Source organism: Coturnix japonica, chromosome 14, assembly GCF_001577835.2.
Source record: "Coturnix japonica isolate 7356 chromosome 14, Coturnix japonica 2.1, whole genome shotgun sequence".
Lineage (NCBI taxonomy): Eukaryota > Metazoa > Chordata > Aves > Galliformes > Phasianidae > Coturnix > Coturnix japonica.
Genome location: NC_029529.1, coordinates 9,468,622 through 9,496,191, shown reverse-complemented (window position 1 = coordinate 9,496,191; position 27,570 = coordinate 9,468,622). Strand labels below are relative to the sequence as shown.

Sequence of the window (27,570 nt, the reverse complement as noted above, 5' to 3'; positions counted from 1 at the left end):
CAAGAGCTGTAGAATTAGTGTGACCGAGAATCAACATACACTCACTTCCCTCTGTTTCACATACGTGCAACATAAACTGTGATGTTTTGCTTGGTGCTTTTAGCACAACCTGCCTTTTTCCAAGCGTGATTCAGTTCCTTGCTGAAATGTTAGATTAGGATTTGAAATTTTGATAGCAATTATGAAATAACAACAACCAAAAGAAAATAGAGGTTTGATCTTGATTGTCCTGTGCTATAATCACGTAGCGTATGTTTGAGGGATTTTTTGGTGACCCTAAACAAGAGATCACAGTATCACAAGAGATTGTTCCGTACTGTCTGTGCAGTGTTCCAAAGCATTATGAAGTGGGTACACCTTTAAGATACGATGCCCATTTTTTCAGTTCTTGTGATTTTTTTTACATCTGCATGTGCATTTCAGAATTTAGTACCTCAGTTGGTTGAATCTGCCAGAAATGAAGTATAAAACCCAGTAGTTATTCCTGCCACTCAACCATTCAAATTGGCAAAATGATATCAGATATTTAAACATCTTCATGAAACCTGAATGTGCTTTCTCCTGTCAGTGTTAATTCTCCCTATCTCACCCTGCTCTGCAAAAAGCAAGAGTATACTTACATTACAGTCCTTCTTTCGCATTCATTGCCTGAAGGAATCCTGAAAACTCTCCTGCAAATGTCCCTTGGATTTATTTCATTGTACCACCAGAAAATAATGTTTGCTGCAAGCCTTGAATAGAGCAACTTCTGCAGAGTGATCTCAGGATCAGCCTGTCTAACAGGTTTAGTTAATGATAAGGCTACTATCTGCATCCCACTGGGTTCAGATGGCGATGCTGGATTACTGCAGTTACTTGCAGCTACTCACTCAAGGGCTGCATTATTCGTATCTCTGCTACTTCTGGCCATTATCTATCAGTACATAAATATCTTCATCTTTTTTAGCATCATGTATTTTTAGGCTAAAAAAAGGCTCTCTGATAGACCACTTCAATTTTCAATAGTTTATGTCTGATGTATTGTAGCAGAACTAACATTAGGACTGAAATGTAGAGCTATGGCTGCTATGTATTTAAAGATATCAAGCTAGATTCAAGTTTCTGCAGTAGCCGAGTCAGCCAGCCTGCTTTCTTGGCTGGTTGTGAAAGACATGGACAGGCAGGGCCAGGCAACCCTGCATGATTGGTAACCTACCCCAGAGAGTAGTTTGGAAACCCAAGTCCTCTTGATATTTGCCAGCTAGAATGGTCTTTGCTGAACGTGGTGACTATCCCAGGACAGACTAATGTCATTACAAATATTAAGTCGTGCTGCCTGACAGTAAAAACTGGTAGAAGCGTACAGAACTAATGGGGATTTAATTTCTCTGTCTTCTTTTCTTATATACTGGTCGGATGAAAGAGTTTAAGCTCAGGGTTAGATGTCAGTGTCATTGTCTGACCATCAGACTGCATCCGATGCAGTCTGGTTTCTGTCATCACATGGAAGCATCTGGAGGGTGCTGCAGATTTTGGCATCCTTTCAGAAGAATGTTTAAAATCTTTTGTCTTCTTTCTGCTGGAAACTGCAGTGCAACACTCAGAAAGGATAGGCCAGAACATGAAAGAGGGTTCAAATTAACTAAAGGTTCAAAAGAATTAAAAGTAAATTAAAAGAAAAAAAAATGAAAACCATTGTACACTGCTACCATCTAGTGAATTGAAAGAAAACAAAATCTTCCTCTGCAATAGGATGAACCATATCTACATGTGTGAACCTTCACCACTGAAGTCACTGGGACTTTTGCCATTGACTTTACTTGGAAGAAACCTTAATGAATCCAGCCATATTAAACATCAGGCATTTGAACTTCAAGTGCAATTAGAGAAAGTATCAAAGACTGTTACATATATTTGTGATCTAGATAATTGCCATAATTTGTCCAGGATAACATTGAACCAAAGGAATCATTAGCAATTACTGCTTTAAGGCAATGTAAATGGGTTCAACAAGATGAAAAGGCACTTTTTAAGGCTGGAACAAAAGGAAGATTTTTCATGGATACTGATTTTTTTTGTGTGTGTTTTAAATGAATTTAAACCTTTGAACAGAGATTTCAGCAGCAGCTATGGAAACCTCAGCTCTGCATTTACGCAATGAATTTCTACATAACATTCAACCAACTTGTCCTCTTGATCATATTAGTGCTCCCCTACAGCAGAAAGGAACAAGCCACTCCTATTCAGTCTTTAGTTCTTAATTAGACGGGCACATGCCAGCTGATCTCACAAGCCCATCAGGCTGAAATGTCAGTGCTAACATCCAGTGCTCTTAACGTCCACATTGATTTTGACACTTCCTCTTGCAGAATCAGCATTTTACTTAGCCCAAAGGCATACTTTCATTTATCATGTGAATCAAGGTACAAAGTGGTGTGATTAATTATCTGTACCATCGCTGCAGCCCTGACCCATCCTGTGCCAGGAGAAAATCTTTCCAAACTGATCTGCAGGTTAGATACGAATCCGGATGATCTCTGTACTGCTGGCTGCTTCCTCTCGAGCCTCCTCTAATGGCTCCCCCATATCCATTTTAACTCCAGGTACTTCGTGTTGCAACATAAAGCATTATTTTGTCTTTCTTCAGGGCAAACGGATGGGATCTATACAGCAAACGATTTTGAAATGCATCTTAACTTCCCGATCAGCCTTTGAGAAATTAATTTCCACTTAGTTTTTGGAATTGTTCCAACTCATCCTCGTGAGTGAAATATGGGCATCAGAAGGTGGAACAGAAAATACAAAGCTAATGATCTGGTTCATGTTAGTTAGTTCTCTCTTAATCCTTTGAAAGATTGCATTTCCCGTCCCAGGAATTTCCTCTCACTGATGGTTTTAAAAGAAACAAGACAATATTTGCCATACATTATGTATCAAGATTAACTCGAGAAGCAAAGATGATCTATTCACCATCCCTATAAGCCTCTCATAATTAGGTCTACCCGTTTTCAAGGACAGGACTGCCTTATGTTTAAGAATAAAAACTCCCACTGAAATTTAAACTGCTTCTCAGAGTAAAGCTGAAAAGGACAAAGAGACCTGATCTTCACCTCTTACCACCCATTACTTATTCCAGAACGATGGACCCCGCTCTTTCCCAGCTGGCCTCACACCACAGCTTTCTTCAGTTCTGATGCAGCCTCAGCCTGCAGCAGGGCATTTTACTTTCTCCACTTTGAGCTTATCAAGCACTGTAGGGTTCTCATTTGTTTGGGGCTTTTTTGCAAACCCACATTTCCTTCAGCTGAGCCTGTGATTTTGCTGGGAGATGCTTCAGGAGGGGTGAGACTCTGTGTTCCTTTTCAGCTGCATTCAGTGGACGTTGCATTAGGGCACAGTGCAGCACAGTTAGCAGGTAGTTGATCTTGTGCATAGCTGCATCGTGGGAGCTCTGCATTAGAGGGATTAAGTGAGGCAAGATCTGTTAGGAAGCCAAAACCACTGTGCTGTGGTTCAGTGGCCAGATCCGGTCAAGCCTGCAGAATGCTTCCCCATAGTGCACCAGCAGTTCTCTTGAGGGGCAGCCGCCAGGCACTTGGAGCAGCTTGTCCTAAGGGCTGAGTATCTTCCTCCTACTTTCAGGCTGCTGCCCTGATACAAACGGGACAGCAGCCACCTCTGGATGCAGCGTTGGCCCTTCTGAGCACCTAAATGCAGCTGTGATACATTGTTTTGCTAATGAACATTAGTGGCAGTGCTGGTATGGAAAGATAATGAACGGTATCTGTTTGATGACTTGAAATGAACAGTAGATTCACAGAGCTAGCAAGATTTTCTGTTTACTTACAAATACTGAAGGGAAAGGGAGTTGTATTTGCATTAAACCATCATACTTTTCCTCTTATATTTACAGTACTGGAAAACACTTTCTCAAAAATTCATCCTCTTAAAGAAATAGCATCCTATCACAGTTAGATAAAGAAGGGTAAATTGGAAGAGGCACTTTATTTAATTTCATTCCAATAGAATTGCAAGTGTTTCATTTTTTCTACTATTATTTCAAATGTTGGGCTGCAGCATTCAGTCCAGCCTCCAGTGCTGGCATTTGGGAGATGGGAAGAAAAGAAAATGTATTCTTTCGCTTCTAAACAGTGAGGAAGGTTTGAGTTTTAAAATAGGTGAAAATTTCTTAAGATCAGCTAATTTCAGTCTTTGTTACTGGAGATGAAACTGTAGTGTGGGGAGACGTTCATCATTTCTCTCAGGAAAGGTAACTGCTGTTCATAGTGCTAGAATTTCTCATCTTTCTTATCCTCTTCCCTAACCCCTCTTTCTCCCCTTCCACCCCCCACCCCCCCATAGATTATACAGCTGGTGGGGCTTAGGCTATAAAATAAGACATTAAAGTGGAGAGCCTGTGTTTGTCCTACTTTCTTCACTTTTCTACATTCAATTCCACACTTAATAGCAGGGAAGACAAAAGAAGGAGACATTTCCAATAGCCAGACCTTAATAATATCCCTCTGGGATTACCTGCAGCTCAATACATCATTCAAAAGCAAAGATTAAAAGTAATAGTCACGTTAATATTATTTCACAATCCACAAACATAAATCCTCATTTGTTATTCATGAGCTTATCACACACACCTCTTAAGGAGCAAAATACTGCAGCATGTGCAGAAAAATGGTAACACAAAGTAAACAGTGAAGGAGAGGTAGACAACTTTATAGCTCATTTAAGGTAAAGATATTGCAGGTGTGTTTGCTAACGGAGTAGAAGCGTTCCTGCTTGGCTATGATGATGCACAATGCAATAACATTTATTATCTCTGCAGTCATAACTTAGCCAGATCCTAGTCCTATGCGTGCTGCCTTTTTGCAATGGGTGCTCACAGAAATGAGGTTTCTGTAGAGAATCTGAGGTGCTGGCGGGTACCAGCACCTTGCAGCCCTCCATTTGGGGCAGCAGCCCCATGTCATGCACTGAAGGAGATTACAGTGCTCCTTTCTAAAGGAAGCTCAGAGCTAAATGCACCTTGTGGCTGGCCACCTTGCAGGATATTTCTGCTTTCTACATAGAGATGAGCTGCTGACCTTGAGCACTGTGCATGTCCTAGGCTTGTACCATGCTGCCTACTGCACACAAAGCAATGCATAGAAACCTTGGAGCGAGCAGAGGCTGCAAGAATTGCTTACAGGCACGTGTGGATAGTCCTCTGTCCTAACAGCAGAGGCCAGTGCAAATTGAGAACTGTTTTTGTTTCACAAGCGAGCTCCTTCAGGTGCTGTCAGCACTTCAGTGCCTTGAGTTTGACCGGTCTGAGCTCTGAATCATACGAAGCACAGCAAGCGGCGCTCCATGCATGACACACACACTGCTTTTGCTCCAGAGCTGTGCAGGTGTGAGCCACTGAGTGTGAGCCCCAGCTGGTGGACAGGTACAGTCCTTGTAGTGGTTACTGTAGAAACAGAAAGGGAACTTTTACCACTGCTTCTCTCTTATTTCCCAATAAATAGTAGCATCCCCCCTAGAAGCTGTATCGATCTGGAGTTGTTCAAATAACTACTATTATAGAAGTAGATGAACTCTCCCCTGATAGACCTGTCAGACTCCCTGCTGATGAGAGCCTTCCATGCAATCCATATCCACAATTGCTTTGGAAGTAGAGGACTGACTCCCTCTCTTTTCCCCCTCCAGCAATATCCCTGTAGCTTTTTTTGTTTCCTACATCTATTCTTTTTTAAGCTGATACTTGTTTTCAGAAACTGCTCAAGTTGTGACAGAAACTTCTGAGCTATCCGAGTAATTGGCCTGCCTGTGAGGAAGGGAGAGCTTCAGAATGACAGTGAAAGGGAAGAGAACCTTGCAAAAATCATGTCCCGGGAAGCTTCCATCATAAACAGAGTCGTGTTACCTGAGTTTGCTGTGCATGTGCAGTGCTCTGTACCTCTATTTGTTCTCAGCTCAATGGCTTCTCACATATTTATAGATACAGGTTTTGACTTTATATATTAATCCCATTGCGTAGATCTTTTGTATTTCTGTACCTATTGCAAACTATTCTCTCCAGCTCAGAGGAAAAGACATTAAATACACAACTTGTTTAGTGGGAGCGCTACAAGTTTCCTGATGACTCAAACACTATAGAGTTAACCTAAGTAATCAGAAGGTCAGTACTTCATTTGAACTGCCAATATATCCAATGTTCATCACGTGCTAAAATGTTTTGATATATGTGCTTTAATAGCACAGGCCAAATCCTCAGCTGTCACAAGTGCACAAAGTTGTACGGACTTCACTGGAACGACATGGCTTTATGGAGAGCAGACTCTGGCCTACAGTGTAGCTGTCCTCAGTGGAGGCAATTTGTCCTTTGCAAACCTCCTAAAAATAATTAATTGAAAGCTGTTTGGTAACTTTCTCAACAGATGGGCAGCACAGTCCACTGCCTAATTTCCTGATGCTCAAGGAGTGACCTGACTGAGCCAGCAGAGTTCTTAATACTTCACCACCTTGACGTGCAGGGAGAGAATCAGGCGTCTAGTTTGTAAATGTGGTTATGTTGGTTTTTTTTTTAACTGTTTAATGTAAGAGACAGAACAGCAGCGCTGTTTCTGCTCTCCTTTTGTGGTCGCAGTAGGGCTAAGCTGGCAACACCTGGGGAAAATGGGTGTATTCCTCTGTCACCTCTGTGTGCAGGTAACAGAATAGTTATTTCACTGCTGTTAGCTCCATAGTTGTCCTTAACCATGCAGGAAGCTGCATGAGAGGTGGAAACTTATCAGATTGCAAGGTAGCTAGATGCACTCTATTCACTTTCAGGTTTGTTACATAATGTTGAGCAACCCCAGCAGCAAGGAGCTGGGGTCTCACAAGGAGCTGGGGGGCACACAGCCAGGACAGCTGACCCCTGACCAAAGGGATGTCCCATACCATATGGTGTCATGTTCAGCAGTGAAACAGGAGGAGTCTGCTGGGAGGGCTGCTGCTGGCTGAGCATCCATCAGTGAGTGGTGAGCAATTGCATTGTGCGTCACTTGTGTTGTGTATTGAGTTCTGAGTAGGAATTTCAGTGTGAATAAGGGACAGGCAGAAAGAGCAGTTCTTGGTAAATTCACTTTGGCACTTGGTCCTTTAATTTACTTGATGAAGGCCATCACATATGTTATGCAAAACCGAGTGCTCTTGAGTGTGCATGTGTATTTAATACAAAACTTTTTAGTTTGACAGTATTGATTGAAATCCTCTCAGTTTGATGAATGAGTGCATTACGCAGTGAACAGTGAAACCAGCCTTGATGAGTCATTGGCAGGATTTTCCCAACTTTTTGAAGGCATCTTCTCCCATGGGTTGGAAGTCAGAAATGTTCTCCCAGTATGTCTGCTCAAGCTGAGTTTTTGACTGAGGCAAGACAAGCCCAGATATTACTTCAAGCCCATCTATCCCTCCCACCTCTTCAAATCCCTCCTCACGTACTCTAATATACACAGCGATGATCAAGGGAAGGAACATCTCTCAGGGTTCATTTGGATTTGCAATGCAGCTCTTTCATGTTAATTTTCTTTTTCCTTTTTCTTCACCTCAATTCACTCTGACGTCTTGCCACAATATTGTCAGTCTCTGAGAAAACAACAAGCCAAAGCAGATGTGTTGAACACATGGTCACCAACAGGAGCAGTTCCCAAGCAAAGTTAGCATGTGAAATCATTCCAAAAGAGGGATGTTTTATCCAAAAAATAATCTGCATCTGCTCCTGTTGTTTGGTGGATTGAAAAAAACAAAACCTCCATGTCTAAGCTTAGAGTTTGAATTTATCCAGCACTCTGAAGTTAGAATACAAGGGTCGTGACAGGCACCTCTGATACCATCATTATGAATTTCTTTCTTACTGGCTGATGGAGACATACAACTTGTCTAGTGTTTTTTATAAGCCGTGGAATATAGCAAACACCTCCTGATGTTTTAGTGTTATAGATGGGCAAATCCAAATTTCTGCAGAATCAGAAATCAGATTAAAAATATTCTTTGAAAGGAGGATGTGGTTTTCCACGTCCTTTAATTTTAGCTGAATCTTAAACTGGGCTGTGAACTCTCCTAAAGACAGTGAATCAAACAGCAATCATTTATTTCTGTTACTTCTTTTTGAGATCTGTAGTTGCTAAAATGGGGGAATGTGGAGGAACCCCTCTGAACAGTAAGACACGAGCTCTAAAAATAACCCCAGTATTCCAAGGAGACAGTGCAGAGTGAAGATACTTGGGTCTGATAAAGAAAGATGAGCTTCCATCTTCCTAGCTGAATTTTTAGCTGGTTTTGTACTGAATCAGACCATTAGCTGGTTTGCTTTGATAGAAGCCATCACTTAATATTTCTGCTGTTTCTGTAACTGCAGCTTTAGTGTAGAAGTCTGCTTCTGCAGTGCAAATAAAGCAGGTATCTCAAATAAAGCAGCTAAAGGAATGTGATAGTGTTTGGGAGCAGGAGTGGCCAAGAGGCTCAGGTACTCACAATGTGCCGCCTCTGAATTATGAGGACTTGTCCAACTGCAACACCCTGAGAGACTCCCCTATTGCTATGATTTGATTACCCATACATTCAGATTGAGTATACACCACCTGTTAACATACAGAACAAAACACTTCCTCCAAGAGCATTTGGTAAATAAATGACTTGGAAAATATTATTAAGCTCAAAAACAACATTTTACCATGTTTGATTTGCCACCAGATGCTGTGGGACCTGAAGAGATAGAAAAAATAGAAAAGTCAAACAGTGGCAGTGAGAATAAAATACAGGGAAAATGCACGTTTTGTTGTGAAATTATGGTCAGAAATGAATGCAAGGCTCTTATTCTACCCTGAACTATGTTATTATGTACAATAAACTCAGCTTGTTCGTTCACAGAGAGAAAGCACCCCTGCCAGTCTTTGCCACATACTTGACAAAGAATACTGTGCCTCATTCAAACAGTAAAGAATATATTAACGTGAAACTGTTTATCGTAGAGCACTGCCCCACATGCTGGGACAGGCTGATGTACAGATGAGAGGCAAAGAGGCAGTCTCTCCTTTTGAAGATAGCTAATAAGCCTTCAGAGATTGTTTCTTGCTGGGAAGATGGATGCCACTGAGAGCAGCTGATGTAATGATGCAGGCAAAACTTTCATCTTTTTGCCCCATTTTTCTTCTCAAGTTGAGGATGAGGAGCTGTTAGTGTAAACAAGCAATAACATTCCTCTTAGATAACATGAGCCTGGCAAACATGCATAGCGCTTTGAGTCTTCAGAGTTCTTTTAACTAATAAACATCTGCAGGTTCACTTTGAGAGTGACAGATGCGTGGGACTCTGGGAAAATTAAATTAGAAACGTGAGTATCGTGCCACAGACCGTGGTTAGAAATGAGTAATGGCCATTGGAAAGACACAGCGAGAGCTGTTTGTGGCCAGCTGTCTTCCCAGATCCCACTGCTTGGCACGTTCTCACCCCGAGCTGAGCACATAGCAGGCTCAACCAGCCCCACCTCCATCTGTACAGGACTTTGGGGAAGGCCACCATGCATGGTCCAGTTGTCCCCCTGGAGACTGCAGAGAGGTTGTATCTGTGACCTCTGTGCACTCCTGCAAAAGGGGAAACCTTCCCAAGTATGGCTGTGTTAGAGACAACTCCAATTCCTCATCTAGGCAGACTCCAGATTCACACATAGCTCTAAGCATGTGCATGTAGTAGATGGAGCTAAATACACCTTCAAACTGAAGTATACACAAAGATGTCACTTTTTAAGCTGATACAGTTCTCCTACTGCTGTCTTCTGTGCTGTTACATGGCGGCACTGGAGCAGAATAGCAAAGAAGGCTGCCCAGCAGCACATTTCACAGCCAGCTCAGCATCAGCACTAGTGAAGCTGGCATTTTATTCCCTTGTGATATTCTCCCTCTTTTTATTACACTTGAATTGAGCTTTATTCCAAATCAAATGGATGGGGAGATAAGACCTCCTGCAAACATTCGACAGTAAAGTGAATGTGCAAAACAAACCTAGACCCTTGCTGTTTTCCAAGCCGTGATGTACTGCACTCAGCGTCATGGTCCCCAAGACAGATGCTAAGAAAGCCTATTTCTTGAAGTACCTTGGGTACTTTTAAAGTTACCCAGTGACTCAGGAAGGAGAACTTATTTTTTCCTCTTTTGCTTTAAAGTGAGTGCAAGATAAGGTTATATGACTAGTTGGAATCAATGCGGGTTCTTAATGATGCATGAAATGAAATATTGCTGTCCAATGCACAGCGAGTAGTCAGTATTCTGCTTTATGATAGATACATCCCGTGTGAGCTGACAGGGGGAGAAACGCCCCACACACCAGCTGCAAACTGCCCCCACCCCACTCAGCACTTCGTGTCAAACAGGTTGATGTCTGCTGTGGCTGCACGCTCCTGTCTGGGCTAATAGAGCTGGCAGCCAGTTGCATTGCTTTAGCCAAGAGGCAAATAGGAAGCATTTTCCATGTCATGGTTCTTGCTTCAGGGGGAAAAAAAGCCATCAACGTTATGGAATTTCTTAACAACTACATATTTTTATCTGGGATCTGTGCAGCCTGGGCTCGGATTGTTTGTACACGGTATTCCTGCTTTTTGCCCTTTTAATACCTGTGGAAACATTACCAGTTGAAGCTGGATGCAGACAGATTGAAGTGCTGCTGGTCAGGGCCAGTGCATCTGTAGTGTAAATGCTGAGCTTCTGGAAGTGCTTTTCTTTCAGAAGCAGCAGCATGGAAAGGGTTGAGTTACTGCTTACAGGAGATGGAAAAACATAGTTGCTTGTAAGAGATGTATCCTGGAGCAAATTGTAGGGAAACAGCCTGTGAGTAGAATATAAGCTGACCGTGGGTTTCTGTTTTAGGAGCATGTGATGCTCTGTTTTAAATATCTCATTCTCTTTCACCAAGTGCTGAAAAGATAGGGTTTTTTACCCAAACAAAGTGACCAGCAAAGGTTTGAGCTTCTGAACAGTGTCTGCCATTCCAAAGGGAGAATATCCCTCTGGAAATGTGCCCCCAACAGTTATTACTCTGAACAGTTTCTGCTTAATTGTGCTTACTTTCTTATGTGGATGAGTGGCATCATTTCTATCACTCTTTTGTGGAGTTGAATTTGGTGTGTGAGACAAGAGTTAGGGAATAAATAAATGAGAAGAGAAAGCTGTAGGCATCCCTTCAGTAGGGCCCCATCCCATCCAAGTATCTTTTTCTTCACCTTGAAGAGTGGACACAAGTGATGGGATAACAAGGCTTTGAAGATCTGCTCCCAAACCAGCACTGTGATGCAGGCTGCTGCTACGTATTAGGTTTCTAACCTGAGCATGGCCAAGTGGTTCTGAAACACTGAAGCAAGGGGATCTATTTGTGGTGCTTTTTGTATTCAATGATACACACATATTTCCATATTCCCTCTGTTTCTGTTGAAAAATATCCTGGGTACTCCTCATTGCCCTTGCCCAGGTACAAAGGAGAGAGCAAGCTCCATGCTGTGCCTCGGCTTTTTTCTCCTTATTAGCTCTGCTTATAAGAAAGATTTGTCCAGGGGAAGGACACTGAGATCTGCTGGTCCACAATATTTCCTCTGTGATTGCACTAGGGAGGAGAAAAAGAGGGATGGCAAAACTGAACAGCAGGAAAACAAGACCAAATAGTAGAAGAGAAGAGCCTTTTTACCCCAGGACAAGTGGAGAAGGCCAAAAAAGGAGCTGTTACTGAACCATAATTTATTCTTTCATATCTTTTGCCCAAGGAGGTTTGCAGTTTTACCATCGTAGCCTCCAGTGTTTCACTCGGTCTGTGCTAATCCTCCGTGCCTTCCTCCCCACCCCCATCACCTCCCACACACCAACTTAAGCTGTATCTTCATCTTCTAAAGCAGCTTGAATCACCATTTCAGACCCTCCAGATTTATGGTTAAAATTAAAGTTTTGGCAAGCTTCTGTCACCACATTGCCCATTACTGTGGTACAATATAATGTAATTAATGTTTTTATGTTTAAGGAAGAAGAGGCACATATGTTCCTCAGCTGCTGATGAACAGATTTATAGGTAACACATCTGAGTCAGTGCCCATGTTTAGACATTACCCTGACAGATCACTAATCATTTTCTAAAAGCTGTGCACCACTGCCCTGCTTCCCTAGATGTGCAAGCAGGACTGCTCTGGGATACCATAGTGAGATGATAGATTTCAGGTGACACAAGGGGAGGAAGCAAAACATCAGTAAATGTTTCAGCATATCTATCTCTTCATAAGCAGATGTTCTTGTTTAACACGTACCATTAACCCAGAGTACAGCGTGTGCTTTCTTAAAGAGAAACTCGGCCTGCTGGTAGGCAGCTCACAAAGGCACCTCGCCAACCTGTGCTCTGCCCCAGGATCTTCAGTCCTCATCCTCTCCATGTCCGAGTGGCAGCTGTCACACCCACAGCTCCCCAGAGGAGTCAGCTTGTGACTTGCATGGATCCCTTCCATTTCCCCATCACTGTTTTGGGGCAGGGGCACCCCACACTTCCCAGCTCGAACATGGGCCCCCAGGGTGTGCCTACCCACTGCTGCCTGGAGTCTGGAACAGAGTGAGGGATTCCTCTTCATCTGAGAGGTGTGACTCTAAGCTCTCTATGAGGGATTTAATTAGACTGAAAGCATCAGTAAATCTTCTGCTGTGCATACAGATAGGGGCCGCTTATGAGGCTGGGTGAGTCATCTTCTGCCCCCATCACAGGCCACCTCTCAGCACCCAGAGTGCTCCATCGACTGCTGCTGGATTAATGGCATTTCCTTAAGGAAAAACAGCACCATTCAGAAAAGCCTTTGCACAGAGCACATTGGTTAACCTGCATGGAAGCCCATTCTAGGCACTCTCATACAGAGTTAGAGTGGCTTTAATTCAGGTTAGTGTTTGAGTTAAATCTAAATTAAATTTGAATTTAAATCATTACATCTGTGCGGGGATTTAGTGTGGTTTACATAATCAATTTTAAGTTCATACCCTTCATTAATTTGGATGACTATCATTCGGTCTTTGCTTACTTAAAAATAGTTCTAATGCATTTATTAATACTGTAATACCCAAACTGGGTTATTCATGAAGAAACAGAGAGTTCAAGCTTTCCTTGAAGTTTCACAAAATGAGAGTATGTTGCTTAAGAAACTCACTTTGTTCTCATGTCTGTTAAGGGCAGGAAGGGCTTTTAGGTCCCCTTTCACAGCGCCTGTGTCGTCCCAGATGTGAGGATCAGGCTGTTTGCTATGCACAGCCCTGCCCTCCTTGTCTGGGGAGCATCCCCAGGCCAAGTGCTGTGCACACTGTAGTCATGGGCACAGTTAGGGCTGCAGGTTGGCCTCCCATTGCGCTCCCTCAGCTTTGCATGCTGCAGCCTGGCTCTACATCATCCTCTGCTGGAGGCAGGCACAGGAGTGATGTTGCACAGCAAGGCTGGGCTATCCACACAACTCCTACCTATCGCCTGGAGCAAAGTGCTCGGCTCAAGTGAGGGGTTTATGTGGGCGCTTTGGATCCATCTCTGCCTCAGAGATTGAAATACTTTTGAAAAACGCAGCCTTCAGTGGAGGAGTCTCTGCTTTTTTCCCTTCTCCACGAAGCACCAGCCATGTTTGATTAAAATCCCACCTGTCACCAGATTTCAGAGGGATGCAGAGTGGATTCATTTTACAGTATCAGAACCTGCTGCTAACAAAAATAGCTTTCACTCTCCCCAGGTCTCCTAATCATTTCAGGAGACAAGCACAGAAGAGGATATCTCAGCTGACACTGGAGAGCACAAATGTTGACACAAATATGAATCTGAATTTCCTGACAGTAGTTGATTGTGTTGCTTTAGAAGGTTTAACAGACATGCCACTCAGCCGACAAGGCCCTGTTTAAGGCTTCACTTTAAGTATTTGTATGATCTTCAGGGTTGTCAGTTCTGGGAATTACAGTTTGAGAGAGGTTTTGGCAATCTCCCTGTATGTTACATGGGGAAAAGCACAATATCTGCTGCTTTTTCAGCCTGTCCTGCTGGTAATCTGACACTGCGTGGTGTCTACTTTCTGGAGTGGTCAGTAGATCTTTTTCTTGCTTTCCCTGCTTCATAATGTCAACTTTTCATTGATGCAAGTGTTCATTATGCCAACCCGGTGTGTGCAAAAGCAACTCTTGTGTCACACCTGGCTGTCTCCCATCCATGCTCTCTGGAATTCCATCTCTTTAGGGCTTCAGACTAGAAATCTCATACTAACCTCTCTTGTATTGCTTTTAATTTTCAGTGGGTTGTGGAAATCTGTTTTCAAACAGTTCAAACAACACTGGAATATTTTTCAATATAGTGATTTCTCTTTTGTTCAGCCAAAAATGTTTGGCATGAATTCATAGTTAGGAGCAACAAGAATATTCAGATGAAGGGCTAGGCTGCTTCGAACAGAAGTACACTGCTGTGTTACACTTGTAAGGATGCATTTGTATGCTGTTTGCTTCTGGGGATCTGAAATTTCATGGGAATGCACTGAAAATGATTAAAAATTAAACTTTGTAACCGCTTTATATGTTCAACATTAACATCGTCTTTCATTGTTTTCTAATAGCGATAATTAGGTGTTGCATTACTCTAGGGTAAGCCTTGTAGCACCCCTGGGAAGGCTTTTATGCACAATATAAATACTGCTGTATACATAAAACTAAATTTAGATGAAGCCTCTGCTGGTTTCATTTCCTTAGTATTTGCTTTCACCCTTTTCCTTCAGACCCAGAAGGTGCTTCTGGGTTGGGGTAAAGAACAAATGGCTCTAAGACAGCCACAGAGAGCTGCACTAGCAGCACCCAGAACACGTCTCAGCACGAAAGCTTGCACTGTCCACACTCCAGTCCTTGCATACACGCTTTGTCGGAGTCCAGGCACAAACTGTTGGGCAGGGCTGCTGCACCCACAGTAAAGCAGTGTGGGCTGTGAGGTCACAGTCCATTGCCTGGAGACATCTTAAGTCATCACTTGGCCAAAGTGCTGGGTGTCGCTTTGTATGGGAAATCACAGCTTGAACCTCTGATTAATCAGCTGAGGCAAGTGTTGGGTGGGAGCACATGTGAGAGTAATGGAGCTGTGCTCCCGGAAGGGGTGGAGCTCAACTCCACCTCCCCTAAGACCTCATTTAAGGGCTGACCACCACTGCGGCAGCATCTCTTGGAGTTTGCTTCCCAGTGGAGACTGCCTCAGCTTTCTGGTCAAGGCATCAACATTGGTGAGTTTTCCTTTGCTACTAACCTTTGAATATTTACCATCATCTTTGTTAACCTCTTTATATTAGCTACCCTTACAACATCTTTATATTAGCCACCCTTACACACTTCCACGTGACCTTCACTTCGGGACCTCACTGCCAGTATCACAGTGGTGCTACATTCCATTGCTGGGTCATCACAGTGAGCCATCCTCACCTGCAGCATGTGCCACGGCACCAGCACAAGTTTGTGGGCTTTACTCAGTGCCACTTCTCACTCCATTCCCCACATCTCGTGTGCTTGGCATCAGTGTTTCAAACCAATCACCAGGGCCTTGGCCACATCTTCCCATGGGCCCCATTGGGTTGCTCTGGCCGTGGCTCGCAGCCCCAGGCGTGTACAGCAAGAAGGTTTATTCAATAAAAGTTCATTTTTCTCTCTGATAGTTGGACTTGATGATCTCAGAGGTCTTTTCCAACCTTAAGGATTCTAACGGATTCTCTTTGGAAACTTCTGGTTTCCAGTTTAACATTCCTGGTCGCTGCATAGCAACCTGAATTCTTCACAGAGATCTTCACAGAGACGCTGTCATAAGATGCCACAAAGTAAATGAATGTTCAGTTCATCCCCGTGCCCAGAGTGATGGGCATAAGGAAGTTAATGGATAAGTTAATAGGTGGTGAAGCTGGGAGAAGCGCCGTAGGAGCACACCTGTCATACATGCCCATTTTAGAAATGTTTAGTTTTGATTCCTAGATGTGGGCTGTGTGTTCCTACTTTTCAGTGCTTACAGAGCTAAAAAATTCTGCCTTCCACCTTTACTGGCTTTCTTTCATTCCTTTTACATCTGAGCTGCCATTTATCTCAGACCTTTCATTCTGCACAAGTGTCATCCTCACCACACGGGTGGACTTAACCAAGCAGCTAATGCTATTACTGTGCTGGATCCTCCTGTACTGGGCTGTTAATGCACATCAGCATCAGCAAGGATGGGAGGCTGACAAGCACATGGGAACTGTCACAGAGGGACCGATGTCTGCTGGTCTGTAACTGATACGCTCCCAGTGTCCTGTTAGAATAAATGACGGTAGAGGCAAACTCTCCCCACAGTAAATCTAACAGCAAACATTTTAAACATCTCACGGTAAGGACAATGAAAACAGCTTTCAGCCTGGCAGGCTGGGCCGTCTCTGTGCCCACAAGCAGTCCTCGTGGTCACTGTTGCTCTTTAGGGAGGACAAAGAAATAACAGCCTAACTGTATGTAATCATAATTTTAAAAGCAATAACAAAATGTTGTGACTGTGAGTGTGGTGAGACACTGGAACATGTTGCCCAGTGAGATTGTGGGTACTTACTGCCTAGAAGCACTCAAGGCCAGGCTGGATGGAGCTGTGAGCAACTTGGTTCTGGAGGAAGGTGTTCCTGTCTTCCTGTTGTGTACAATAGAGAGGCGCTGTGGAGCTCCTGGTGTATATCTGATCTGAAGGTCTCGACTACAGGGTTGCTACTCCTAACTTTCAACAATAGGAAAATGGAGAAAGTGATGATAAAATTAAAACTGCGAGTAATCATTGAGCATGAATGGTAAAAGTGAATCTTTGGTATTGAAATCCTCCATGGAAAAACCACATAGATTGCCAAATGTTATTTATTTAGTGTTGTTATTACAGCTATTATTATGACGATCGTTGTGACAGACTGGAGATGAGTGACCACCTGCTGTTTGTATTGATGTTCAATTTGCAAACAGTCAGGTACCATTTGTTTTGTGCCAGCTTGCTGCATTACTTTACCCATAAAAGATACTGCGTAACCTAACGGCAGCTTTTTAACTAAAAATAGGTGTTCTGTTTATCCAGGAGAATGCTGGTATTCAGTGATTACAATACAACATATTCAGATTTTCTCAGCTGCTTCAAGCTGGAAGAACAGCTTTCTCAGCTACAACAAATGGGACAAACCTCCTTAGAGGAAAATTTAGTGACGCCAGGAAGCTGGGAGACAAGACAATTGGACAAATTTACTACTGCCATAGCACTGCGAGTGCCTGTGTGACCTTGGGCCAGCCTTCAGATGTGGGTTAGAAGGACCGGGCTCTCCCAGCTCCCCCTGGAGCTCCTGCAGGCGCAGGGTCCGTGCACTTAGGGAAATCCAGCCTTTAATCTTCATCATTCGTCATTCTAATGCCACACAAGGGTAAAGGGATCTTTTGCACTGACCTCAGAGTCAGACCAGGCCCTCACTTATGGGGTCCAGTCTGAATTCTAAGGTTTTTGTTTTTCCTATCATGACAGATCACCTGTCCAGAAAGAGGTCAGTTAGTGCAGCTACCTGGGAAAGCAAGTGTCAGTTGTGTGCAGATGGAGAAGCTGCGAGGCAGAGCTCTCAGGAGCTGCTGTTATATCACACTGTGGCTTTGGGCAAGAAACTTCACCTCTGTCTTTTAGGAAACCTGCCTGCAGTACTTATATCTCCTAATTGTTATTTATAAAGCACTTGGGGATTGCTGCAGATTCAATCCTCCAGAAACCCACTGTAATGTGCAGCAAACAGGCTGAGGAGTGGATTGGTGGCTGTGCAGGCAGAGAGGCTGTTCAGATCCCCATTGCCATGCCTGGGCATGGAATGCGTTAAACTGCAGCACACAGAGATGTTTCTTACTCATTAACAGCCTTATTGCCTGATGAAAGGGAAGGCAAACTCTGCGACCATTTTGCTGATGTTACGGATTTCATACACATAATAAATTATATGTGAACATCGTTGCCATGCATCCATCCCAGAATTCAGCCCCTCGGGGACTCAATCATGCTGTTCTCCTGTAGCTAGGAATATCAATGCTCCAAAACAATGAGCTAAATCTGCACGTATCTCATCAGTAGACGTTGTGAAGATAGAACATAAAAGGGGAGTGAAGGAATGTGGACCTCTCTCCCTACCTGATCGGGGGAGAAGGTTACCGACCTCATCATCTAATGTAATAAACACCATCCAGGTAGGGAGCTATCACAGAGCCCTGAGCAATGCGAAGCCCTGTGGAATGAGATACAGCGCAGTACATGCAACTTTCATAAAGATTTCTGTGTGGGTAGTTTTTGTTTTTGATAAGAAGAAAGGAGGAGGCTGTGAACCCAGCCGTGAAATGTGGGCTGGCAATACCCAGCCTTTTCTCACAGCACCCTCGTGTGCCCTCAGCAGAAAGTGCTCTGTGTCACTGGGGGAGCACTGCGCCTCTGCAGCGCTGTAACTTGTTGAAAGAACTCGTTTAAATTAAATAGGACAGCCAGTACATATTAATTAAGTATCAATTGATTCTTAAAAGCGTACTTATTGAGGGTTCTCAAGTTGGGAAGGGATAAAACTGGCTGTCATGTAATTAATTCAGAATGACACAGGCAACAAATGCATATTACATATTTTTCCTCTGAATATTAACTTGTAAAGAATGCTTACATATCCAATTAACATTTAACAAGATAACCTTATACTATGTTAATTAGCTATCTGCTAATTAAAAATGTACCAAAATTAATATAGACATTAGGCAAGTCAACTGTATAACTGCTTATGCACAAGGGAGAATCAACATGGAATATTTGGAAAAGCTCTAAGAGGTAATATAGGAGAACCTGCACCTGTTGTGTCCCTGCCACTGGTTTGAGGTGCCAGTCTCTGGCCAAAGGAAACAAGGAGCAGCAGGGTTTTACTTTTCTTTACATTGATATGTAATGAATTGCTCTCGGGACAAATCTCATCCCAGTGGTATTGGTTCCCAGTGCTGTAGGAGCCTTACAAAGTTAGACTGGATGTTTTTCTTTGCTTTTGGCCTTAAAATGTGATGGATCTGGGAAAAATAAATAAATAGGGATTTTGCAAACTATGTGAGATCTCTTTGACACCATAGTCAAGCAATATACATTCCAGCATTCCAATATTCATTTTTTACCCAAGTTTAATTATAATGGGGATGTAATTTAATCAGATGTTTAAGACCTATGTAGTTCAAAACCTGATAAGCAATAATAGAAGTGAAGAAGAGTAAAAGCATAGAAAGCATTGAAGTGGTTAAAGGAAAAGAAAAATAAGAACAGTTAGATAAACGCTGAGATGTAACAGTGAAGGGGAGTGGAGGAAGATGCCACAGAAAGTGAGAAGAAAAGAGACTGGTGTGGGAACAGGGAAGGAGGTGGAAGGTATGTGCTAAAATACTGGGAAAAGGCTGAAAATAGACAGTGATTCTGTGGAGCTTTGGAGTGATCAGCGGGAAGGCAAGGAGGACATGGGAGGGAAAGACAGATGTCATGTTCTGTAATGGCACTGACTGTGCTAATACCCCTGCTAAGCCTCTCAGTCCGCCCCTTGTAAATGAGATGTTTTCAGAAGCCTGAGAGGAATCAGACTGATTTGACAGCCTATGTGGTCACAAAAAAAAAGAGTGTGGATGTAGTCTGTGTTCCCTCTCTGCCTCCTGCTGCTCCCTGAATCCTACAAGAAAGCACAGGCCTGCCCAGGAGCCTTTTCAATGGGCCTTACATGTGGGGACCTGCGAAGAAACTTGAGGAAGGAGGACAAAATGCAGAAGGAAAGAGCCAGAAAGAAACAGAAGCGGGTCTGTGTGCACATAGTGACCTTGGAACAAACAGTTCTTAATAGCAATACAGCTTGCTTTGGGAAACATGCAGTCCTCTTACTACGTGGCATGCAGTGCCTGAAAATAAAGCTGACAGGAGCCAGCTAATACCAGCCACAGTAGGGCTATGGTGAGAGAAAGCACAAGTCTGCAGAGAGAACAAGGGGACAGCAGATCTAGGGGCAGCAGACATAAGAAACAGCGAATTTCCTGACAAAAAAAAACCAGTGCAAGCATGGAAGCAGTTGAAGGGAGTATTGATTCTGTGTGCAGCTGAACATGACATATAAAGATGAAAAAGTAAATATATATTTACAGAGACAAGACGGAAGATGCCAATGTCAGAAGTTCTCCCTGAAATGCTGCAGCAGCTCTGCAAAAGTAACTGTTAGCTGCAAGGGGAAACACAGCACCCGTGTTTCTGAGCTCTGCTTCCAGGTCTGGGATAGAAGCACAGTTTACACATGAAAGAAGCTGTCAGATAACAGGGAATGGGTTGCATGGGACTGATTACAAGGGACGGTGTGAGCTTCTGGACTGTTCCTGATTCTTCTATTTTATTTTGATAATAATATTGGTGACCAGCTCAGAAAACCTCTGCATTCTTTACAGCCCATGTACTACTTGTGCTTTTCTGTGGGGTGTTCTGTGTATCCTGCACTGAAGTATGGCCTTCACTTTTTGCATCTGTTCATGTTCAGATCATTTCATACAGAGAGCTGAAGTAACACAAGTCATTAACTGGTTGTTGTTGTGTTTTAATCCCCACCGGTCAGTTAATGTGTGTTACTTATTTCAGTTTATTAATTTCTCTGGATGCCATTTTCTCCATCTGAACATGAGACCTAATGATAGCTGCCTTACAGGCAAGTCATAAGGAACAGTTGTGCTCCTGTTTGTAGGATACTTCCAAGGCGCTGAGTGTTTCAGGTTGGCTTATAAAACCCTTTACTATTATTAGACGTTCTCATTGCCAGAGATAGGCACGAGTATTTCGAAACAAAGTAGGTAAGACGCTGTTCACCCTTAAAAGATTATGTATGTACATAAAGTGCCTGATTCTTCACTTCTCAGCTGCTCTGCCCAAGTTCTTGTATTCCTGCCATCACAAAAATTGGGCACTGAGGGATTTTAAATTGTATCCCTACTTGGGGGAGATTTCTAAAGACCGTGGAAACAAGGAGGCAGAAAGGGGAACAGAAAGGCAAACAGGTGGTAACATCTTTCAGTACCATCGCATAAATGTTTCTTACCTATTGGATGTTTTTAAACTAAGAATAATTGGGAGGAATCTGGTGATATAAACAAAATTGTATGAACAGAAACAACCTGAGATTCCAGGCGAAATTAGGTACGTTTAAGTATTTTTCCCTAGAACTTAGAGCAAATATGTGGTCTCTGACACCTCAACAGGGAGCAAGATGACTCCTGTTTGGAAGCATGATAGCTGTAGTCCCAGAGGAGACAATAGTTATTTGCTATTTATTGTTACAGACGGCTGCATTACCAGAGGGATTTAAGGACATTTAGCACAACACATGCACTCTATAACTGAGTGAACATGCCCTTTTGCAAACACATCTTCCCCTCTCCGTGCCGCCTGGAGCACTGAAACTTTCAGGCATTGCCTTATCTGTGATTGCTGACACCTGTTTTATGGGAGCAGATAATTCTAGAGGCCTGTCATTTTCTTCTCCAGCTGCCATCTCACCTCCTAGTCTCCTAAGGGCTTTGTCACCCTTAATCACAGTTTTCTTCATGATGGGAACCACAGGTGAAGAACCAGACAGGTTCCAGAGTTGCCCACAGCAGAATTGTTTTCACTTCATTCTTTGGGGAAAAAAGATTGGGGAAAAACAGGGAGATGGGGGTAACTGCAATAGATGTACTACAATAGACAGCCAGACCAAAAGCAAATGAGCATGACTAACTCTTCTGTTGGATTTTCTTCCTTGTTAATTCCTTTATCAATATGGAGGAAGTTTACTAATACTGAAGGCAAGGATTCCAGTGTCCAGTCAGTGTTTTGGCATCACAGCTCATCTGTTTAACTATGATTGAATCCAGCATTCAGTGAAGGACTGCAGAAGCAGCAAACCTCACCCGGCTGCTACTCACAATCATATTTGGGCCAGGTCTGCTCAGGATTCAGAGCCCTGACACTAAGAGAGGTAGCATAAACAGACCAGGATCTGGAGGAAGGTTTAACTACACGCCATCTATTTTATAGCGCCTTTAAACCAATATTTACAATGGCTAACATCAAGTGATTCACTACTTAAAATGCTCCCAAACACACTATTGACAAACCTGCAATTTGCCTTCCGTCTCCAAACCCTGGATGGGTATTTTTGGCCCTATCATTTTTTTATATATTGACATTTAACTTTTTCAGTGCAGAATATATATTGACAGAGCCATCAAGAGAGCAAACACATTAAACCTAAAACAACAAGCAAAAGCTCTAAATAATACGGAGCTGGACCTACAAGCATGTGTGCTGAAGGGCTTTAGATAGCTGGATCTGCAAACAGATCCTCAGGTTTCCATTTGGGCTCATTTAGTAAACAACACAAAAGCAAATCTTGCAATTAATCAGACAATTTATGGTTTCCAGGCTGGGCTTCCTGGGCTCCAGCCATTGTGCGGCAGGAAAATCACACAAAGAACTTGAATCTGTTCAGAATTTCCTGGCTAAAAAAAAAAGAAAAGTACACATTAAACTTTTTGTCTGGTAAAAGTCAGATATTTCTATTTGGATGGTAACTCAGTGAGCTGGGCAAAGCAGACACTGCTCTGCCTAGACCACAGGAGGGAACCATCCAGCAGGCAGACAGGCCTGGGGGCCAACAGCACCAGGACATCATTCTGCAGCATCTGTGACACCCCAGCACCACACTGTGTCTGCCAAGGCTTCTGCTGTGGGAGGAGAATCTTGCCTGGCATTTCAGATAGGTGTTTTTCATCTGTTGTTTGCAGGAAAGGAACCAGCTGTGGGTTGGTGTACTTTGGGCAATACAGCAGCAGGGATCGTCATGACCGATGCGTGCATCCATGAGGAAGAGACGCAGACATCTGAAGTGACACGTCCCTTAGCAGCACTGCAGTAACACACAAACTGGAGAACAAAAGTTGCAGGCGAAGGTAATGTTGTTTTCTCACAAAGTCTGAAGAAGGACGGATATTTTCAGTCCTCTACCTTCAGTTCTGGACTTTCATTCACTTTTGTGTCCCTTCACTTCTTCACTCAGCTCAGCAATCTTGAGGCAACTGTTTTGATCACGAAGCTGTGTGTGTTTTCTCTTTTATAAATCATCCCTGTCTCAGTAGGATGCAGTGTTACAGCCCAGTCATTTGCTTCAGGAAAGGGTTTCCTTCCCTCTGGCAGTATGATCTCTTCTCCTCTCATGTTTGTGGATCTGGGCTTATGAAATAAACATTGGCTTAGCAACCTCAGAAACAAAACCTCCTTGTTCTTGTGCTGCATGAAGAATTCAGTGCTGATTTTAGGTCTCTCAAAGGATTAAGATCATGGCTGGAAGCCGCAGGATAATTTGTTTTTGGAAGTTTCTTCCTTTTTGTGACAGAGGACTTCCAGCAGCATTCAGACCCAGTGTGCAGTGATGTCACCTACAGATGGAGAGTAGCTTCCTCATGATCCCAGACATGGCCATTGCCACTGATTTTTATGTGAGTTTATGTGATAGTGGCAACCAAGTTGGGCTGCAGCAGCAGATTCTGGCAAGTACAGCTGTCCCTGGTGGGCTGCAAGCATGGCATGGTGTGAAAGCCCACAGAGAGGGAAGTGTTGATTTTACTGTGTTCTGTGCTACAGAGGATCCCTCCAAGGGCCCTACTCGCCAAATCATTTTCTGCTAATCTTATGTGTCTTTTCTAATGTTAATTCCACTCAAAGTCTCTCATGTTCTGTTTTATTTTCAGGTTTTTTTCCTTTTCCTTCCTGCATTCTACAGGAATTATCCTTGCTGGCAGCTTCATTTCTCTTCCAAATGGTTTTGTATGAAGCTTTACTGAAAAGGGAGTTGAGATCTCCCATCGCAACCAGACAACACAGCAATTGCAGAGAACAAGAAAAAGTCGTGTGAGGAACTGGGAGTATTTCTTTATTTCAGTGGCTAGGAATGGAAGCTTAGTGCTGGTCTGTGTCTGTGACTTGGCAGAGCTGTTCACAAAGCTGCCTCAGGAACATCAGGCTTCTAGGACACCATTCAGATTCCTCTGCTTGCAGCTGCCTTTTTAGACTTAAAAATCATACCAAGTTTTCAAGCTCTTTATTTCTACAACTGCTACATGACTCTCCAAAGCTTCTCCTTGACTTAAATGAAAGAAACACCCCAAATCTAAGTGGGTACACACCATATTGCTCTTACAGTGATATCTGAGTATCTTCTAAGTCCCAGGAGGTTCTAGGATTTGTCACAATTCATGGGACTTGTGGAGAGCAGGATCTTTGTGTCCCTGGCTAATGGCCGTTCTCACACCTCTAAGGAGATGGAGAAAGTCTTTTTGCACATGCAGAGGAAAACACAAAGAAGCAACAGCTCTGGCCACCTTTCAGACCTGGGGAAAGAAAGAAAATTGCCCTGACTTCACTCAGCTTCATCCCCTGGTTTATAGGACATTTTCTTCCCTTGACTGAAAATGCAAAGATTCTCTGAGTCAGCGGAGCCTTTTCAGTCTTCTGTGTGGAACAACAGTGACGTGTAGTGGCTGCTCAGGCAAAGCACAGCAATCCAGGAGATATCCCAGTAAAAGGACATTTCTACAACCGGTTAGATGGGTGGCCATAAGGTGACAACAGTCCTTAAATGAGTATGGTGAGATTCCAAGTTATGATTATTCACATCTCAAAACTCTCTTCAGGCATGAATTTATACCTTATCTTCGTTTCTCATGTAATAATGCTACTTAGAAGGTAATCGCATCTTAACCTTATTTCCAGGTTAGCAGGAAATATTTGAATTGACTTGCACTACTTGTACAGGTTGCAGCTGACAATGAGGCTGAAATCTCTGCATATAGTGAAAGAAAACGTGATGAAAATTATTTGATCTCCAAATGAGTTCTTGAGGAGGTTTAGTGAAATTGTTTGTTCAGCTTGCTGCAGTTGGGTAGGAGCACTGCCATTAGATATACTGCAATATATCTAGGGATAGGGCAGCCAGAGGTCACGGCATTAAGTAGTGGCTGAGCAAGATTTTGGGGGATGCAGTTGTCATTTTGGAGGTATATGCTGCTTTCTAAGAGCCTCCAGAGTTAGATGGTCTCTGGAAACCTGAGGCTCACCTGAGGCTAATTCAGCTCTCTTCCCAATGGGTGAGTGTGTGGTTCTTCAGGCTTTTTGGCAATAAAATGGCAGAGAGGCAGCTTTAGAAAGAGCAGCTGTGGGAGTTACTGCACCAATGAAATATTGCCCAGGGAAGGATTGATGAGCTCTAGGCTGTGTAGGAAGAGGCCCTTGAAGTTGGAGAGGACAGTTTGAATTATAGGACAGCTACCCAGTTGTTATGGTGACAGAGCTTTGTCTGGGATCTACTACATGGCTGTTGCTGCCAGGAAGGAGAAAAGGACTTTGGCACAGAGAAGAGCAGGCAGGTGAGCCCAAGGCAGACTCTGAAGGGCAGATTGGTGCCCTGAAGGGGCTTGGGAGCAGTTGCTTCATTTTTCTGATGGTTATGTGTCCTGGAAATAGGTTTCTTTTCTCACACTGTTGATTTAGCAGCCTCCTGGCTAAACACTGCTGAGGGCAATACAAATCCCACTTCTAAGAAGCAGCAGCATCTTTGCACACTCATGTGACAAACAAGTGTTCCCTGTAGTAGGACAGCAAAGACATTGTGCAGTCAAAAAGGCTGTTACTATTCAGCTGGGTTATTAACACTAGTTGCCACTGTTGGGTTCATCTGTAGCAGGCCACAGAAGTCACACAGAACATTGTATTAAACAGCACATTGTATTAAACTCATTTTTGTTTCTTTGCTGACTGAGATGGGCCTGGACCTCTCTTATGCAGAAATGTACCATTTTCTCAGAAGTACCCTGGTCCAAATCAAGGTGCTGTTGTCTGGGGTGTTTGCCACAGGCAGGAAGGAGTGAGAGCATTGAAGTCAGTTGGCTGCAGTTGTTTTCATGCCTGTAATGTGCTGTGATTCCTAAACAGAAAGGCAGGTAGTTGTTACTGCCAGTCCTCCAAAATTTGTTGCTTCTGTGGATTTTTGCCTGACAGTTATAAAATTATTTTTTATGTGTTTCTTGCATAATTAAATGCTTCACTGTATAATGCTGGTCAAGTGGGAGCTGTGGCAATAAAAGGTTTATGATGCCAAAGGGTTTTCATGCTGCTGATGCAGCCAGCTCCAAAAGGCTGTGGAAGAGACTCCTCCACAGTGCAATTCAGTTCAGTCTCTCTGTATGCTGCAGGCATTACAGACAACGTTAACTTATGAATATTTGAGAAGGCCAGGTTGGATGGAGAAATACACGAGCTGCTCCAGCAGCCAGATGTGTTGTCCAGAAGCGTAAGCCAACAGTGAGTGCTGTTCAGCTATTGGTAGACAAATACACTCCAACACCTAGGGAGCAATACAGCAGGAGTGTCCCAGCCTTCCATGACAAGTGTTTGCCTTATCCTTGGCAAAAATGAAAGCAGAAAAACGAGCCAAAAAGCTCTTCAGAGAACTGCCTCTTATCCCTCCAAACCCACACATGGAGTCTTCCAGCTTGCTTTGCAGTGAGCAGTATAGGCAGACTGTCAAAAGAACTATGACTGTTTCTTAACATTTTGCTGCTTATTATTATTATTACCAGCTCTGGATTAAATCCATTAATATAAACCACTGTGGGTACAGGACCAGACTGCAGAGGTGGTCTGCTGAGGGCATGAATTTTGATTCTCAAGAGTGTTAGGAAATGATTTGAGAGTATAAATACACACAGTTGTGACAACTTGGCGGATGAACGGGATGTCATTAACTGATGATCATTCCTTTATGAGTTTTACACATAGTGATTTCAGTGCTGTGTCCTCAGTGGCAATGCAACCTGAAAGCAAAGACCACATACATGTTCTTTCTTCAAAACTATACGAGGAGCAGTATGGATGGAAATCAAGCCTTTATCACTGAATTCAGTCAGCTGCTCAGTGCAGTCACAAGATGTCAGCAGAGACCACTGTTCTGTGTGAATCCTGGTGAAGTACTGAAAGTCTCCAGTCAGAGCACACTGAGCTCTGTGGAGTTTGCAATAGCTGAGCTGTAAAGCTGCACCCACTGAGCAAACCAGCAGTGCTGAGGCAAAGGGGAGACTCTCCTGAGCATGGTTGTACTAATTCTAGGGAGGGTTTGACTCTCCAGTACAAAGCCAGAGCATTCACTCTGACCTTTTTGGTCTCATAGGCCAACTCCAGTTAACAGCTTCAGTCAACCTTGACAGAAAGTAGGAACAAATGTACTTCACGGCCACCAGAAAGCAACCTGAGTCCCAGGTCTAAGGAGATGGGCAGGCACTGTGTGCCCTGCTGTGATCACCTCAGGGGTGGCTTCTGGGCAGATTCTGGCTTTGCTGACCAGGAAGGCATGGGCACAGCATGTCCTGTTCAGTCCCCAACCTGTCACACTTCGTGCTTTAGAAGAAGATTATGAATTATTTGTGTAATGTAATTGTATGGGAACCTCTGAGTACCAGC

General features: G+C 43.3%; 1 long non-coding RNA gene across 1 annotated transcript in view; it reads left to right on the top strand.

Annotated features, from left to right (window-relative positions):
* Positions 1-27,570, top strand: part of LOC107320841 — a 161,567-nt gene that overhangs the window by 125,224 nt on the left and 8,773 nt on the right. The window contains exon 4 of the long non-coding RNA XR_004308961.1: positions 22,845-23,009. This is a non-coding gene — a long non-coding RNA (uncharacterized LOC107320841). The remainder of the gene's footprint in view (positions 1-22,844; positions 23,010-27,570) is intronic.